This window comes from Pocillopora verrucosa, chromosome 6, assembly GCF_036669915.1.
Source record: "Pocillopora verrucosa isolate sample1 chromosome 6, ASM3666991v2, whole genome shotgun sequence".
Taxonomy (NCBI): domain Eukaryota; kingdom Metazoa; phylum Cnidaria; class Anthozoa; order Scleractinia; family Pocilloporidae; genus Pocillopora; species Pocillopora verrucosa.
This window is the reverse complement of record NC_089317.1, coordinates 17,599,051-17,615,041: the sequence shown is the minus strand read 5'-3', so window position 1 is coordinate 17,615,041 and position 15,991 is coordinate 17,599,051. Positions and strand designations below refer to the sequence as shown.

General features: G+C 39.3%; 2 pseudogenes; one reads left to right on the top strand and one right to left on the bottom strand.

Annotated features, from left to right (window-relative positions):
- Nucleotides 1–2,263: 2,263 nt before the first annotated feature.
- On the top strand, nucleotides 2,264–4,721 carry LOC136281923 (uncharacterized; annotated as a pseudogene).
- An 8,098-nt stretch (nucleotides 4,722–12,819) lies between these two features.
- Nucleotides 12,820–15,345, bottom strand: LOC131777113 (serine/threonine-protein kinase Nek7-like; annotated as a pseudogene).
- Nucleotides 15,346–15,991: the final 646 nt, after the last annotated feature.

Genomic DNA, 15,991 nt, shown 5'->3' with positions numbered 1-15,991 from the left:
GAAGTATGCCATGGGGAGCACTTGATACAGTTCCTTTTGGAAGAAAAAAATGGAAGCGATCCCACGAAAATTGGATGAGGCAGATGACATCGCCGAGGTTATCGATTAAATGCAGAATTTGAGCATTCCAATCAAAGGATGCAAAAATATCGAAGACATGAAGGAGAGGATTCTCGCTCATCTAAGCTCTCGAAAAGATAACCGCTTGGCCTGCAATGAGGTAGGACTGCCAGGGAAATAATTCAGTATTACTAAATGAACGTGTATCTAGGGTTTCTTTGTTATGATTTAGACATTTCCGGCAACATGTTATGGCTAAAGCGTCGTTGTAAGCTTATTTTAGTCGATAGAAAATGTCTGGGTAAGCTAACAGTCATATCTATCATCTTTCCGCTTTATATTTGCTCCTTATCTCATTATTGCATTATTGCATTATTGCACTATTGCATTGCACAGCCTGGCTGGTTCCATGTGATGGGCTGGGGATACATTGCTATTTTAACAAACTTTTACTTGGCGGCAAGTATCCTTCGACTCGAAAGCGAGTCGATGAATGTTCACACTAAACTTATTATCGTCACATCACTGTAGCTCATGAACGTGCCATCGTAAAGCGAATGGCTCAGAATCTATAAGTCTCTCATATATCATCTATGGTTACTTTATAGGACTTCTTGTAGTGACAGATTTTTACTTTTCTTACGCAATTAAAGCTACTGCAAAGATTTCATAGAAACAGAAACTTGATCCTTAAATTCAGTTCTATAATTTCATGTCTGTTCGGTTACCAATCAGTGCATCAATCGACTCAACATAATACAGCAGACGGCTACGGATCGCCCGCTCGCAAGTTTGTACAATATGTGTTAATTCTGAGCTTTATCGAGTTATTGTCTCAAACTGGCTTCGAACTTTCTACTCAGAAACACCCAAAGACCATTCTTCTCTTTATTGTTTTTATTTCGTGTCATGGCTCAATGGTTCGGCCGCTTGCCATTGTCTTGCTGCCAAAGTAGTCGGGCTTCTGCCTCTAAGAACTTGCTTGACGCTTTTAAACTCACTGTCACAAGTAACCGAGCGTTTGTGACCTTCCTCTGTTAGTTATCAGTCGAAAGCAGTTACAATTACACGAAAGCTATCTAGCTCGCCTTGCGAAAAATATGATTAACTGTGCTAATATCATGAGAGTATCATGTGGCAAAGGATCTCATGGTAATTTGGCTGACAATTCACCGTTAGGCTCAGCTTTATATTTTGTTCCGATCAGTGAATTCATTACAGCAGGCAGACAGCCAGGCCTCAAACACAAAATGCAGTATTTACCTCAGTCCTTTCAAACTCAAAATTCATTTGTAATTCATCTGACTCACGGTGTCTACCATTTGTTTCTTGCAAGGTTAGTTGAGAATTAAGCTAACAATAAGCCCTATTTGACATTTCTCTCACTTTCTTTCCCCTTTCTACTTGAAAACGGCATTACCGATATATCCAGAAAAAAGAAAATAGGTGGCTTTGATGAAATGTAATGACATTCGGCGGAACTAAGCTGTAAGTGGCAGTGACAGGAAATGAAAATAAGCTCAAATAATTTCCCCCTGGTACGAACAAACTCTTTCGTTGTAGTGAATGTAAGGTCTGACAATAGTAATTTGTGCATCTCAGCTCTCGAACTGTCGATCTCATTCAAAAAAGGTGAGTTCTTGTAAATGAATGTTCAAGCATCTCGTTAACGTTTTTATACTCTAAATTATGCGTGCGTAGTTAGTGTATGTGGTGAACTGTACTCAATCTTTAACCGAAGGTCGGCGCAGCTGCATTTGGTCGGAGAATACGTTCCTATTTTCCCTGTGGCGTTTTTGGGTTTTTCGTAGCAGGCGGGTGCTCGTCTGCCTTCTTCAATCGTTGTAAACTATGCTTGGATCGCCCTTGATATACACATCTACTTACTTGAGCTTATTTTGTGCACTACATGGACAACAGTATATACTGACTTCGACCTGCACACCAATATATTTGTCGTTTTTCAGTTGTGAATAGAAATAAGGAACGTAACTAATACCCTGCCAACTTAAACTCGGCGCTGCAATAACAAGCCAAAAACCACCTTCCTTCAATTGGGTGTAAATTGCCCAGCGATAATATTAGCTTTTTTCTCTTCTAGCCTAAATGTAACAATTAGTCTAAATGTACTCATTTGCTTATTTAACCCATTTAATATTTACACATGTTTCAGGCCTTTAAGGTGATTTCATAGGCACAATCAATGGACGAAGAAAAATCATTAGCCCTTCTTGATTATTACGCTAAGGTGGAGAGGGAAATACAGGGTCTTGACGCTACCTTCCTTGATTTGCTGAAAACAAGCGAGGGCGACTTCCTTTCTAAGATCAAAACAAGAATAAAGAGAATGCAAGACAGAGATTATGTTCTTCTCGTCGCAGGTGAACATCTTGAATATAATACCTTACCCAAACCACTGAGGTGCTTTGATAAGTCATGATCATGCTAAGCACAAAGAAAGCCGGTCTAGCAGTGACAGAGAGGAGTATCAAAAATCTACTTGGCTAGGAAGTTTCCCAATTAATTCATGAATAACCGTCAACTGGGGTCTATCGAATTCTTAAGCCGGAGAGTTTACTTTATTTGGCGACTTGTGAGGCTTTGACCTTTGAAACCGGAAAGATTACGTCACTGCTCGTTCTTCCTGTTGCGGGAGCTAAATCTATTGCTGACAACATCAAAGATGCAAAAAAGAAGAGTGCATACAATAAAAATCGCTCAGAGTACGTACGAATCATGTCACAAAAGATTCTAGCGAAAGCTGCAGCCTTCGAGGCGCTAAACACCCTGAATGACCTGCAAGCGAGAATCCCTATGCTTGTTGAAGCCGATGTAAGACTTTGTCAGCAACTGATAGAGGAGGCGTAAAGCAAGAGGGATTCTGAAGCTCGCTACAAGCCCTGTAGAGACAAATGCGAGCGTTTGCGCGTTGAGCTCGCGTTGTTTGGTTCTATGGAAATCCGGTTCATGAGGCTCTCCTGGGATGACCTTTCTTGGGATGTCAGCGAGGATGTTTACTTAAAGCGACTAATAGAACCTGGGCTCTACCATGGACACATTTCCAAGGGAAGGTGCTCATCAAGTGGCCAAGTAACTTTTAAAGTGTACAGAGAACTGCTGACCAGCAGCAATATTATTGAGTGCTTGGCAGAAGAAGGAATCTTGAGGTACAACTTAACTAATAAACAAACAAATTTTATCAAACACTCGACCAAAAAAAATAAACTTGTTTCTTTAGGATTCAGAGAACGCGTTGTGCTAGTAACACTTTGGTATTCTTGTTTTTGTTGTTTACTCCACAGGAGGCTTTGCCATCCTCACATTGTCACGTTTTACGGTGCTGTTTTCAGAAAGGTTCCTAGAGCTTTAGAAGCTGCATTTATATCTGAGTGCCCAGGAGTTCATTTAAAGAAATATCTGATCGATCAGCCCGGAAATTATCCTGCAAAGAATTCCATGGCTACGATGGATGCGATTCGCTGGGCAGACCAAGTCGTCGAAGCACTGATGTCGATTTACAGCATATTTGACGGATGTGTTCACGGTGATCTTTGGTTGGAAAACGTTTTGGTAAGGAAATATTTTATTTGTAGTAACACGTTTTGTTTTAAATTAGTTTTACACTTAAGGAAAAAGTAATAAATTTCGAAACTAGCATAGCGCGGACACAAATATAGCTCTCATAAGACTTCCAAGGTCTATAACTCGCAGTAAAATAAAGGGTTGGATTATTTCTCTCTCCCGTGTGCACTAACCTTTTCTCGTTCAAGGACTTAAGCGTCACTTTTTTTAGACTTAGGCTTATTGGCTGTTTTTAAGTACATTATAATCTCGGCTTAGCCAGGCCAAATACATTGCAGTTAGACCCTTACACTTTTGAAAAGCTAAATCAATCATAACTGCGAAGTTATCACTTTACGTGCACCTCCGCAACTATTGTATATTGCATAACTTGCACTTATTGCATGATCCCCATGGTACCAACGAGCACTTTTCATTCAACCAAATAAGTCGGCCATTAAACTGCCTATGGTGGCCAATTTACGTTATCAACTCAGTTGCGAGTACCAAACTACCCTGTTATACTCTCCCACCGATGCAGCACCACAGTTCTGTAGAAACCTATTCCCTTTATTCAGTTTTATAAATCTATCTCATAACATCGAAAAGCAGATGAAGATATAACTGCTTTGTTCATAAGCAAGTGTGTTTGAACCAAACTAGTGACCCTTGCCTAGTCAGAAAGTGGAATCATGCTCAGTTTTATTCTATTTTTTTTGGTGAGATCCAGTGTATTCTTTCAAAATGCGAGTCCACCAAGACAAAACCACTCTTTATTGAGTTTCTTTTTATCATCAATTTAAATTATTCTTTTGGTATTATTTAACATAGCTTGACGGTTCCAATCTGCGTGATATTAAGCTGAGCAACATCTCAGGAGGCGGCTGACCATCGATCATTGATCAAAGTGTGATGCATTTCTTAGTCTTCCGCCAGAAGCTGTGCGAAATAGAAACTACAATGCCTCTTCAGAGATCTCCCTTGAGATCTTGTTCTGGGAAATGTGGTACAGCAAAGAAGCCTTTGATGATTTAAAGGGTCAGAATAAACCAGTTTTGATTGCTTCTGTGATCGGGACTTTTTTTCGCATGTTGGGCTAGTCCATAAAATTAGTAGATACTTCATAGCTTTTTCCCTAACCTGTCAGATCCATTAACCTTACCAATTCCTACTTTTCAAGTTTCGGATGTCAGGAGTGGAAACTGTGGTAAAAAGGTTTTCCCTTTCTGTCACGAAAGTTTCTTATGATGCAATGGTGAGGTTATTCAATTAAACTTCAGGAGCTTTCGATCTTATAAGTAGGATGCTAAGTAACTGTGTGTTATAACTTTTTCTTACTGTCACCTTTTGGTGAAAGGGTGGTACATGCCTTTATTTTCTTTATTTCGTTAATGGACGATTTTCTGTTTTCCTAACGCATGCCAGTAACCAAAGAAACTCTATTGCAATCGCCATTGGAAAAGTTATAAAATCTTAGGACACATTAGACTTCATTTAATTTTTTTTCTATACGAGGTAGTTTATCTTTCCCGCCACATTAGGGCGAAGAATTTTTTTATCCTTATTTTCTTCTCTCAGTAATTACTTTAGTTCAATAAAAATTTCCAATGTATAAGTTTCACAAATTGAGTTGTAAATTATTTGCAATGACCAGCTAGTGAGAATAAGCGACACCAATTGCAATTTGTATCTTTGTTTATCACACTTTGAAGTTCTCGGTTTTAGAGTAGTTGATATAAAATTAACTTTTGAGCTATAAGGTGTAGACCACAAAAATTTCTTATATGTAGTACGGAACAGTTATAAGAAATTCTGAAGGAGTCTGATGTCTAGAGACGCTAAGTTAATTCTGTTTAGGAAAATAGCGTACGAAAAGATACAACGCTGTAGAAAAAAGCAACAGATAGAATAAAAAAAATTTTCTAACTGAATGGTCCAAACTTTTTTTTTTTACGCCTCTGAGGCTTACCTTTTTCAACGAGGAACTTTAAAATGAGACCCACTTTTGCAGATATTGTCATAGAAGACAAGGCTGGTTTCTTTTGCGTTTACTTTTTATGGGAAAAGCAAACCATAGAATAACCAACTAAAACCCACTCTCCCCACTCATGAGCTTTAGACACCGGGCTCTTGACAACCCCCACCCTTCCCCCCAAATAGACTAGTACTCTAGGGAAAAACAAGAAGGTAGGTGTTTGAAATGTAAATTGAAGAAGGTCCCCCGAACCTGATGCTTTTAACATTTGGGAGTCTGTCCACGAGAGCACCGGGCAGGCGTGACACATGCTATTTCACCGATTTCTTTCAAACTTTCACAGTTTATGAGAGTCACTAAGTTCTTCAAGAATCCAGACTGGTTCAGGCTCCCGACTCATCCCTGGGGTATTAGAGCCCCCACATCAAATCCCTGGGGTAAAATGCTAAAATTAACTCGAAAAATGCACTTCCAACGAACTTCTCTCACAGTAACAGAATGCCATGGATTTTACTATTATTATGTGCAATGCTTGTTGGAACCTTAAAGAAACAACTCCTTAAATTTGGGGAAGTTTGATGTAACCTCTGCCAGTTAAGAGCTGTGGATCATGAACTGTGTCACGAAACTATTCCAGAAAAGAAAAAAATTACGGTTATTTAATTGCAATTGTCTCCAGTGGGCAGCCTTATATGTCAACAAAAATACCATCACAGGAAAGACCTATCTTAACACTACGTTTGTGTACTAAATAACTTTGGCCTCCATAAAAGGTTCGTGATCACGCCCCTCTTACGTGACCTCGGACGTTAATTTATGCAATTGTTGGTCATAAACTGATGTTCATTCACTCAATTTCAATTTGAGAGTGGGATCGCCGACGCTGGTTTTTGTGATACTAATATCTTAAAACAACAGATAGCTGCCGAGCAAAGGAGTCACTTATTATAGAAGTTCTGTAACGCTGACACAAGCTATTGAAAAAAATGATTCATAAATGTATGTATATATCTTACGTTATGAATAACCGAACTGAGTATTTATTTGAAATCTTGTCTCCACTGCTTGCATTTTTTACGTATTGATCGTAAATTCATCCTCCAAGGAGGTCCTTTACAACTCGATTCAGAAGATCGGCCTTATTAAGGGCTGATAGCTTGCTGAAATATCTAGCAATTTGGACAGCTGAAAGTCATTCCTCCTTGGTGAACAATTCGTCTCCATCTGCTTATCTTAGATGTTTCATTTTAGATGAAAATATTTTGTAAAAATGACCGCACTCGTTTACAAAATCCGATAGAATCCTACTTCTTCAAAGCTCAACCCCCTCCAAAGATGGACCGTTGGCTGATGTTGCAGTCGATTCTTTTGTTGCTAGAGATTATGAATTCGTTGACGGAGCACCACCAATGGCTGCACCTAGCACATAATTTTAAAGGTTTCTCCCCAATTTGCTTGGTTAAGTGGCGCCCAACATCAAGACGTTTCTCAAGACTTTTGAATTCTTGGTAAACTTTTATGCACCGCATGCAGAACTTGCCCACATTGTACGGTAGGAAAAGCTGTTCAATGCTTGAATGCCGGCCATTCTTATGTAGATAGTGAAATCCCTGATATTAACGAATGGATAGCGCTCATCCTCAGAGCACCCCTTTAAGACGCTGCACTGTTATTACGAACCTGGCCAGCAACCAAGTGCTTATAATTATGAAGTGGGCCAAGAAATTCCCCTAAGCTTGTTGCTGGAAAATACAGAGAAAATAGTTTGGGATAAAGGGCAGGTCATGGCACATTTTTCTCGCTCTCAAAAAGCACGCGGATGGCGAAGTTGTGGTAGAGTTCTAAGTACGAAATGGTAATTCTAAAAACGTTGCAGGGCAAAGTTTAAGATATGTCGATAGACTCAGAATAATTAGTGCACATTTCATTTGCTTAAAAGGACATGTAATAAAAGAAACCAATGGCCAGTAGTCATTATCTGGTGACACCATACATTGAACAAAAGGGATTAGCTAGAATAAGTCGGGAAGTAGTCTTCCCTCTTCTAGGCTATTTGATCGGGAAAATTCTTCAGGATTTTAAAAGTGAAAGTGTTTCAGCAATGTGCATAATGAAACGAAAAATATTCAATTTAGTTTCATAAGGTTTTGATAAATAGTCATTTAGTTTGTTTGATTTTTACCTCTATAGTGGCAATAAGCTTAAAGGTGGTGTTGCTCATGGGATACTTGTCTTTCTTTTCCCAGACAAGAAGCTACACCCCCTTCGCAAAAGTGGTCTGCCGTGGCATCCATCCTGGACGCTTGTTGCTTGAAATTCCAATTAACCTTACCCTTCTAAAGCTTTCTGACGATCTGATAACGCAGGCTTTTACATCAATGCGTTTATTAAGCTGTCACTACCTAGCCTTTGAGACCTTACTCGAATCAGGCTAATCTTGAGGGAGTGCTACGCAGAAAGAAGCACAGCACGGCTGGCATCAAAGCTTTGAACAAATTTTCCTTTGAATTTGTTTGGATGAGAGCTTAGAAAGTGTAAAATGTGGGAAAGGGCTTATATTTTTTTTTACTGGGACAGCAAGTTCCAACATGTAAAAATATGCACTTATTGACTGAGTGGGAGGGCCGGACGGAAAATATTTGGATTGAGATCATGACGTAAGGACCGAGCGCAGCGACGTCCGCGCGCCGTGGCCGAATGCCAAATATCTTCCCCTCTGGCTCAAATAAACTCCGTCAATAAGCATTTTATTATATGAACACAAAGGGTTGAGGATTTCGAATTTTTTTAAACCCAAATAGGACGCGATAGACGGGCGCACACGGGAAAACCGCAAGAAAACGTTTCTTCAAAAGAAACTTATCCCTTGTTTTCCCGAGTCAGACCTATAAAGGCATCTACTTCAAAGAGAAACGCGACTTTTTATTTATTTATTTTTTTATTTTTCCTTTAAGTTTTTGCAGTAAAGCTGTGTGACTCCAGGGCCGTACGGTCATATGATAAAAGTACTTCAGACACTTAGGCAGCCATCTCAGATGCTGGAGGGTTCCATGTGGCAGCATCTCAGCCCCGAGTTGCCATAACTGATCAGCAAGGGACGTTAAACAAGCCACGCACTTTTTGTAAAGAGAAGGGAACGTAGCTCACGCCGTTGTGGCCTGGCCCTGATTCCGAAATCGGGGGCACTTGCAACATTTCCTTCCAAAAATTGCAAACTCCTAAACGCAGTCCAGCCAAAGTCCCCGGCAAAGTGTTGTAATTAACTCAATGATAGCTTCCTAGGAGGAGGTTAAAAAAAACTCTCCTCTACTCTAACAGGGTAATGTTACGGGAACAACTTTCCGTTAATGTACTTAAAATTCGATGGAGTCTTCTCCAAAGCTTTCCACAGGAAAAAAAAAATTATGGTGCATTGAGTAAAATTATAATAGGTAAATAAATCGTTTCATTTATGTAAACTACATTTGGCAAGTGTCGCTATCAACCGTGGACGTACATTACTCAATTCGGAAATGTCAAATGTATAAAATATACATACATTTTTTAATATTTTTTCCAATAAATTGTGTCAGCGTTACAGTTTTTCTAGGATAAGTGACTCCTTTGCGTGGTAGCTATGCATCTGTCGTTTTTAGATATTATCACCCCTAAGCCAGACTGTCAATCATGCGAACCACCGAATTAGTTATTTTAGTTATAAAGAGAAAAGTGGATTTGAATTATGTAAACTCATTAAAATAAAGTTTGATGGCATCGAATACCCTTGCCTTGCCAAAAAAGTCCAAAGGTGGAAGGTCTAGCAAGCGACGATTTGAAATGCCAACGCGTTTCTGTTATGATCCTAAAGACTGATAGTTTCAATCCCCGCAATATTAAGCTGAGCACTATTTACGAAGAAGAAGCCTCGCGGATTTTAAGTAAGAAATCGCGGAAATTTTGGCTAACCAGAAATTAAGCCTTTCATTTCTCATCATTGAATGAAAATCACACGAGTAATGGCATCCTACCCTGTTACACTCTGTTTTAACCTAATCAAGTGTGTCAGTCATTCATGATATTCCTAGTTAGTTAAACCTAAGGGTGAGAGTGATTGAATATTTGCGATCTTAAAGAACAGCGTACTTGCTGCATACCATTACGACAAAGATTCCCGATACGGTATTAAGAGCAACTCCATGCAAATATCGACCAAAGTGCGGCAAGGCTCAAACAATCAAAATCGCTCTTCTTTTGCATACTGGTAGACTTTAGTTAGTGTACAAACGCCATGTAATTTTTTCTTTGAAAGATCCGTTCCTTTCCGAGAAAAACGTGGAAAACCGTTTCAAGCCCCGCCGACGATTTTGCAAGCCAAAAGCAGGGTTGAAAATCACTATGATTCGCTTCACTCGCGTTTCAAAACAAACGTGCCAGAATAAAAGCATATCGCTAGAATTTTAAGTATAACTCGTCGTTGACTAAAATATATAATATTTTTAGCATTATAACAGTCTGAGTAATTATAAAAAGCTAAAGCGTACAGCTACCTGTTGTTTACCCACGAGGGGTACTTGCATCATGTGCCTTTGATCAGAATTTTTTAAAATTGAAGGAGAAAACACTAAGAGTATCAAACTTTTATGTTATGTAAAAATTATTTTGGGGAAACTACTACGAGCTTCTCAGAAATCATTTGAAAATCGTGTTTCAGACAACATAAAATAACGCCATCCAACAGATGAGTCACCAGCAACATTTGACCTTAGGTTTTCCTTTACAACGCTAGCGCTGGTAGCCTTCATATGTAGAATATTTTTTTAAAAAGCTAACCTTAACCCGTATCTGCTGTACTCCAAGCTCCAAGTTGTTTCATTTTCCGTCTTATCACCTTAAGTTTGTTACCGTAATCGTAAAGTCTGCTGGAATTTGTGCGTGTGTGGAGGTGCGTGACAGCTTTCCAGCACTTTCTTCATCCCTCTGTTTTCTCTAATGTTTTCAAGTTAACATTATCTGCTTGTTAGAAATTTTGAGAACCCTGGACCTTAAAAAAGCCGGCTATGAAATAAAGTTCAGTAGTTTAACAAAGCAAAGTTCCTTGTTCGCGGATCCACTCACCCCAATTAATCCTATTTGCATAAGAGTGTGGGCAAAAGTCTACTTCCGGTAATACACACGTAACAAGCTTCACCTCTCATTGCCAGTACACTGAAAAAGATTGAACATTATATTCCTCCTTCTTCGAAAATACTTAATGTGGCATTAGCTATAGTTTACCTGGGAATTACCTTTTTAAGATTTTAGGCTTTTGCTAACATAATTTAATTAAATTTAGTTTAATTTGTTTAAAGCACATGTTCATTCCCACGTGAAAAAGAAAAAGAACTTTGTAAAACACTGTTTGTGTGCGCTCTTCAAGCGCAGCCATTGCTTGAAACGTTTTTCCGAGTTCATCGATTTCATCGATGGCTTACGTTTTCTTTGCCGCCACGATGAGAAAATTATCAATTAGAGAAATTAGAAGGAAGGTTCAGAGAGAGAATAACCACCCTATTGAGTATTATGTCCCTATTTTATCACCTTATACTGCCTAAACAGATCGAAATGGCGTCGCTTCTACTTATTCAAAGCGAACTTCAATTTATCTTGGAAAAAAAAATGGCTCGAAAAGGGGAGGGGGGGAGGGGGAGGTTACTAATCTTTCATTTCTTGTTTTGCTTCCTTAAACCTAAGTCCATGGGAATTTTTTCACTCGACTGTTTTAACGGACATTGCAATCAAGTTATTTGGTAGCGCTGGGCGAAGATCAAGTTGTGTTGGTAGGAGTCTCGTGCAGAGATATCGAGTAGTTCTTAAAAGAACTGATCGAATTAATGTTATGACAACTCCATACACATGTTGTAAGAGAATCGAAATTTTTAGTTGTTGATAATCATGTTGTTAAGAAATAGCTGCGTCACTGTTGACATCATCCTGTCCTACAAAGGTTACATTGTGGTTAAATTGGAACCCCCCCTCCTCCCCTCCCAGGAATGTATTTCGGGCAGTGAGATGAATCTAATCTTAGAATCTTAGACTAATCTCCTTAATTATTTTGTGGTTTGGTTGACGCGGATACCATGTCTATGATACATTATTTTAAGTGATCTCAGAGGTCAATTACCCGTAAGGACGTTCCTGTATAAGTAAATCGTAGAGGGATTACCGTCTGTTTTCGAAATGATCAGTATAACGTACAGAATGCAGACCTTTCTTTTCGTCCTTTATAACTCGCTCAGATCGTCTTCCAAGACAGTTTGTTCTCTTGGAAAATATGCTTTTCCCTGCAATATTTTAACACGTACTCAAGCAACAACACATGGCTAAACAGCACAGCACGTTTCCTTGCTGATATCCCACGACTAAGACCTCTAACGTTCCTTCATCGCGATATGTTTTCAATGTAATCTTTTTAATTTGATCCAACCATTCCGAATGAACTCTTAAGAAAAGCAAATAATGGTCAATCACGGAAAAATGCCGTGCGTTCCTTCGAACAAAAAATGCAAAGGGCCGAAATATATCTTGCTAACTACCCAGAGTATGTTTGGAGAAAACTTGCTTCTGTGATGCTTTCCAAATAAACTGTAGTCCAGCAAAGAAGCATGAATGTCGGCGTACAAACCAATCCCGAGGTCAAAGCTGCAAACAGCCTCCACTTATACATACTACGATCTTATGATCTATTGCAATGAGGTACTAAAGTTTAAACGGAAAATGGTACGTTTCCAGATATGAGTCAAGAAACGTCCTGAACATGAGATTCTAAATTAATGCCATAATTGTTATCTTATAAAAGAGCTGCATAGTCAACAAGAGGATTACGAACTCATCTGGTAATGGACACACGATATGCAATCTGAACAGCCCAAAATTTAAAAAAAAGGCAAGTAACACACCACTTGGAGAAAAGCTTCTTCTCACTTAGGGGCGCAAAAAAACAAATGAACGTGATAATAAATTTTATCTAATAATATAGCAATATTAGGCAATGGTACATCTAGTCTAGTTTTTCGATTTTTTAACTGACCATTGAAAAAAATTACAGTCGTCGACAAATTAAATTTTCTTATCATCTTCCTTGCCTACATTTGGATGGTGATTCACCCTTCCTTCACCCTTCCTTAAATTAGCTTCTAAGAATACGAAGCTAGTATTTACGAACTGTTTCAAGCGGGGAAGTAAAAACTATGCATAGTTCTCTCAATAGCAATTTCTTTATTAAATCTCTTGGTCAGGGCCTCCGATTATTGATCCCGGAAGCTGAATCCTAAGGTGAAGTAGTAAAATACATAGATTAGAAATATATCACCAAACAATATTATTGTAATCATTAAAATACATTGCTCCTGATGCCTTAGTGGAGGGTAGCATGTACCAAGATGTAAGAATAGACAGCAAAATCTATTTATCTCGTCATTCCGGTAACTAAAAATATATCAACTAGTAACAAAACTAGGTTTGGTTAAGAAATAGAATTGACATAAACTAAGCTACAAGCAAACTGATCAACCCCTCTTCTACATTCAAGTGTACCATGGGCAATGTATAGTTTTCTCACAATATTAAGTTTTCTTACATATCCTAGTCGTCAGTGCGACAAATTACAGGACTTCCTCTGCTTCTCCAGGAAGTTCAATAGCTTCCTTGAGGCAATGCGAAGCTGATGGGCGTTCCTCTGGTTTTTTGTTCCAGCAACTCTCCATCAACTCTTTCCAACGGCGTGGAGGCTCATTACAACCTTTCACATGTTCTGGGCGAAGGCTCTCATCCACCATGGCAAAGAGGGCTACATGACTGGGTATGTTACTGACGTCACTGAAGGCCTGCTGCTCATACCACATCTCCCATAAAATTATCCCCAGGCTGTATATGTCTGCTTTCGTGTCATATAGCTGAGAGTGGAACACTTCCGGTGCCATATAAACAGGTGTTCCCGCCAAAGTTCCTGTGATTTTGTTCACAGCCTTGGAAACGCCAACGTCGGCTATCTTCACTGTATTTGTTGCTGACAGCTTTTAAATTGAAGATAAATAAATAAATAAAGCGCAGAAGGATGATCTAACATTATGTCATGGTCATCACAATATAACAGAATTGTTTTGAGGATTCTTTCTCACTGAAACTCATGTTAAAGGAATTATAATTTGTTGTTTTATCATAATCCGAATAAAACCTAAAAATAGCTCAATGCTGGTCAAACTAATTCTTCCTTTCTATTTGTGTCTCGTGCAGTGAAGAGATATTTAGGCCTGAAAAAGAAAAACAGCTTTACCCTCTGAAATGACCAATCTTAGCATTAAAAGCTTGGTCAGTGACAGATTTTGCAAGGGCCAAAGAGTTGCTTAAAGTACCCAAATGAAAAGTTTAGTCTGATAAGTGCGGCGTGTATGTTATATTGTCAATAACTATAACTTTTCTCTCAGTTTCATACTAATATATTATCCAACGTGAGATCTCTGTGAACGACTCTCTGATCATGATTGAAGGACAAGGCAGCGACTATCTGCTTTATCCATTGATAGGCGTCTCTTTTGGCATCGGCATTCATGGACTTGGCAAGGGCTCTTTCTGGATTACTGGAAATGCAATTCTTTAAATTTCCGTGCAGTATTCCATGACTATTATTACCCGGGTTTCGCCATCTTCCTTGAGAAGCGACGTGTCATGAAAAGTGACAACGTTGGGAAGCTTTAATTTTCTGGTGAAGAAAGTAAAATCACAAAAGTTTCAGTCGTCGTAAGAAAATTTGAAAAGATAAACGTGCATGAAAATTTTCAAAATTAAAGAAGAAAAGCTGTAGAAAGTCATGTTGCTAATTTACTTTCTTTAATTTCATAGGAAGGGGAAAAAAATCTTGATAATGTTTTCGCATATCGTCTCTACAAGTGGAATCCCAAAGAAATATCCCCTCACCAGTCTTCTGGCTATCTTAAGACTGAAGGTAATCCTCCGCAAGTTTTCCCGAACAGCGCTCAGTCAGGTTTCCCTAACAGTGCGCTGGAATATCATTTCGACTTCTGGTTGCAAAAAGCATTAGAGTACCGGCTAGAACTTCAACGCTAACCTCTCGATGGGAAGGGCAGCGTGCAAATCATAAGGTTACCCCGTCGTAATCTTATAATGACACGCCCGAGGATCAATTAAATAACATATTTAATGGTGATTGAAACCAAGAATAGTAGTTGTGCAAAAGTCCTGTATGCTTTGAGGAGCCTTTCCCTTGGGATAAGGCTTTTTTTCCTTTTCTTCTTCAGCCATTCTGTGTATCAAATGCATTTTAAGTAATGGAAATTTAGGAAAAATTAAAATACTTACTTTAAAAATTCAATTTCATTTATTATGTCACAGGCATTATCTGCTTTAAGCGGCGCAGTGCAAATCTTCAACGCCATAGTTTGTTCGTCTCCGTTCTCAGTTTTCATAATTCCTCTGTAAACAGAGGCAAAAGCACCCCGACCCAGACAGTCTGACCGGCCTTTTAGGTCCAACATCTCGCTGCTGATACCGGCTGCAAGACCTTCTTCAAATCCAAAAACGGCCAACCGACCTCTGATCTCAGAAGCTGCATCCAACATCGGTACATAAGTGTCTTTTACGTCTTTTTTTGACCGTTTTTCCTCCAAAAGTTGTTCACACAACAATTTGTCAGCCTCAATCAGCTCTGGAATACGGGTTTCAATTTGCTTCAAACACAGAGCGGCATCTCTCAGTTGGTCCCTCACGAAGTTCATGAGCGCAGCTTCTTCTTTCGTAACACAACTCAAGTATTCGGTGGATGCTTCTTTCAAGAAAGCACCCTTGTTCATCATCATTTCCTTTGTCTTTTAACTTGCTCATAATCGCCATTACGCCAACCTTAGGGGCATCTACCACCAAGATAATCAGAGAAATCGGAATCCAGATAGGGCTTGTAACAAAAATGGCAATCTTGTCTGTTATGGTGAGTTTGAAGCCTGCTTCACGTTGATCTTGTGGTATGATCTCGTCAGATGATAAAGCTCCTTGTAGAATACGGAGTTTTCCTTCAAAACGATTGTACCGTTCCTTGAAGTGCCGAACAAGAGACTCACACGTATCTGCAAACGCATGGTTGTCTTCTTCCCAACGTTTTATGATCTCTTGCAGGCGCCGTCTGTCAGCCAACTGTTGGCTGTCTGTCGGGCGACTGTTGGTCAACCGTCGGCTGACATTTGGTCGACCGTCAACCGACAGTCGGCCGACAGACAGCCAACAGTTGGTTGACCGTCAACCGCCAGTCGGCCAACAGACAGCCAACAGTCAGCCGACAGTTTTCGTTATGTTGCAGACTTTTACCGTTATTTTGTATTATATGAATACATATATGTTATTTGCCGGCTGGGAGGTCCGTATGGTGAA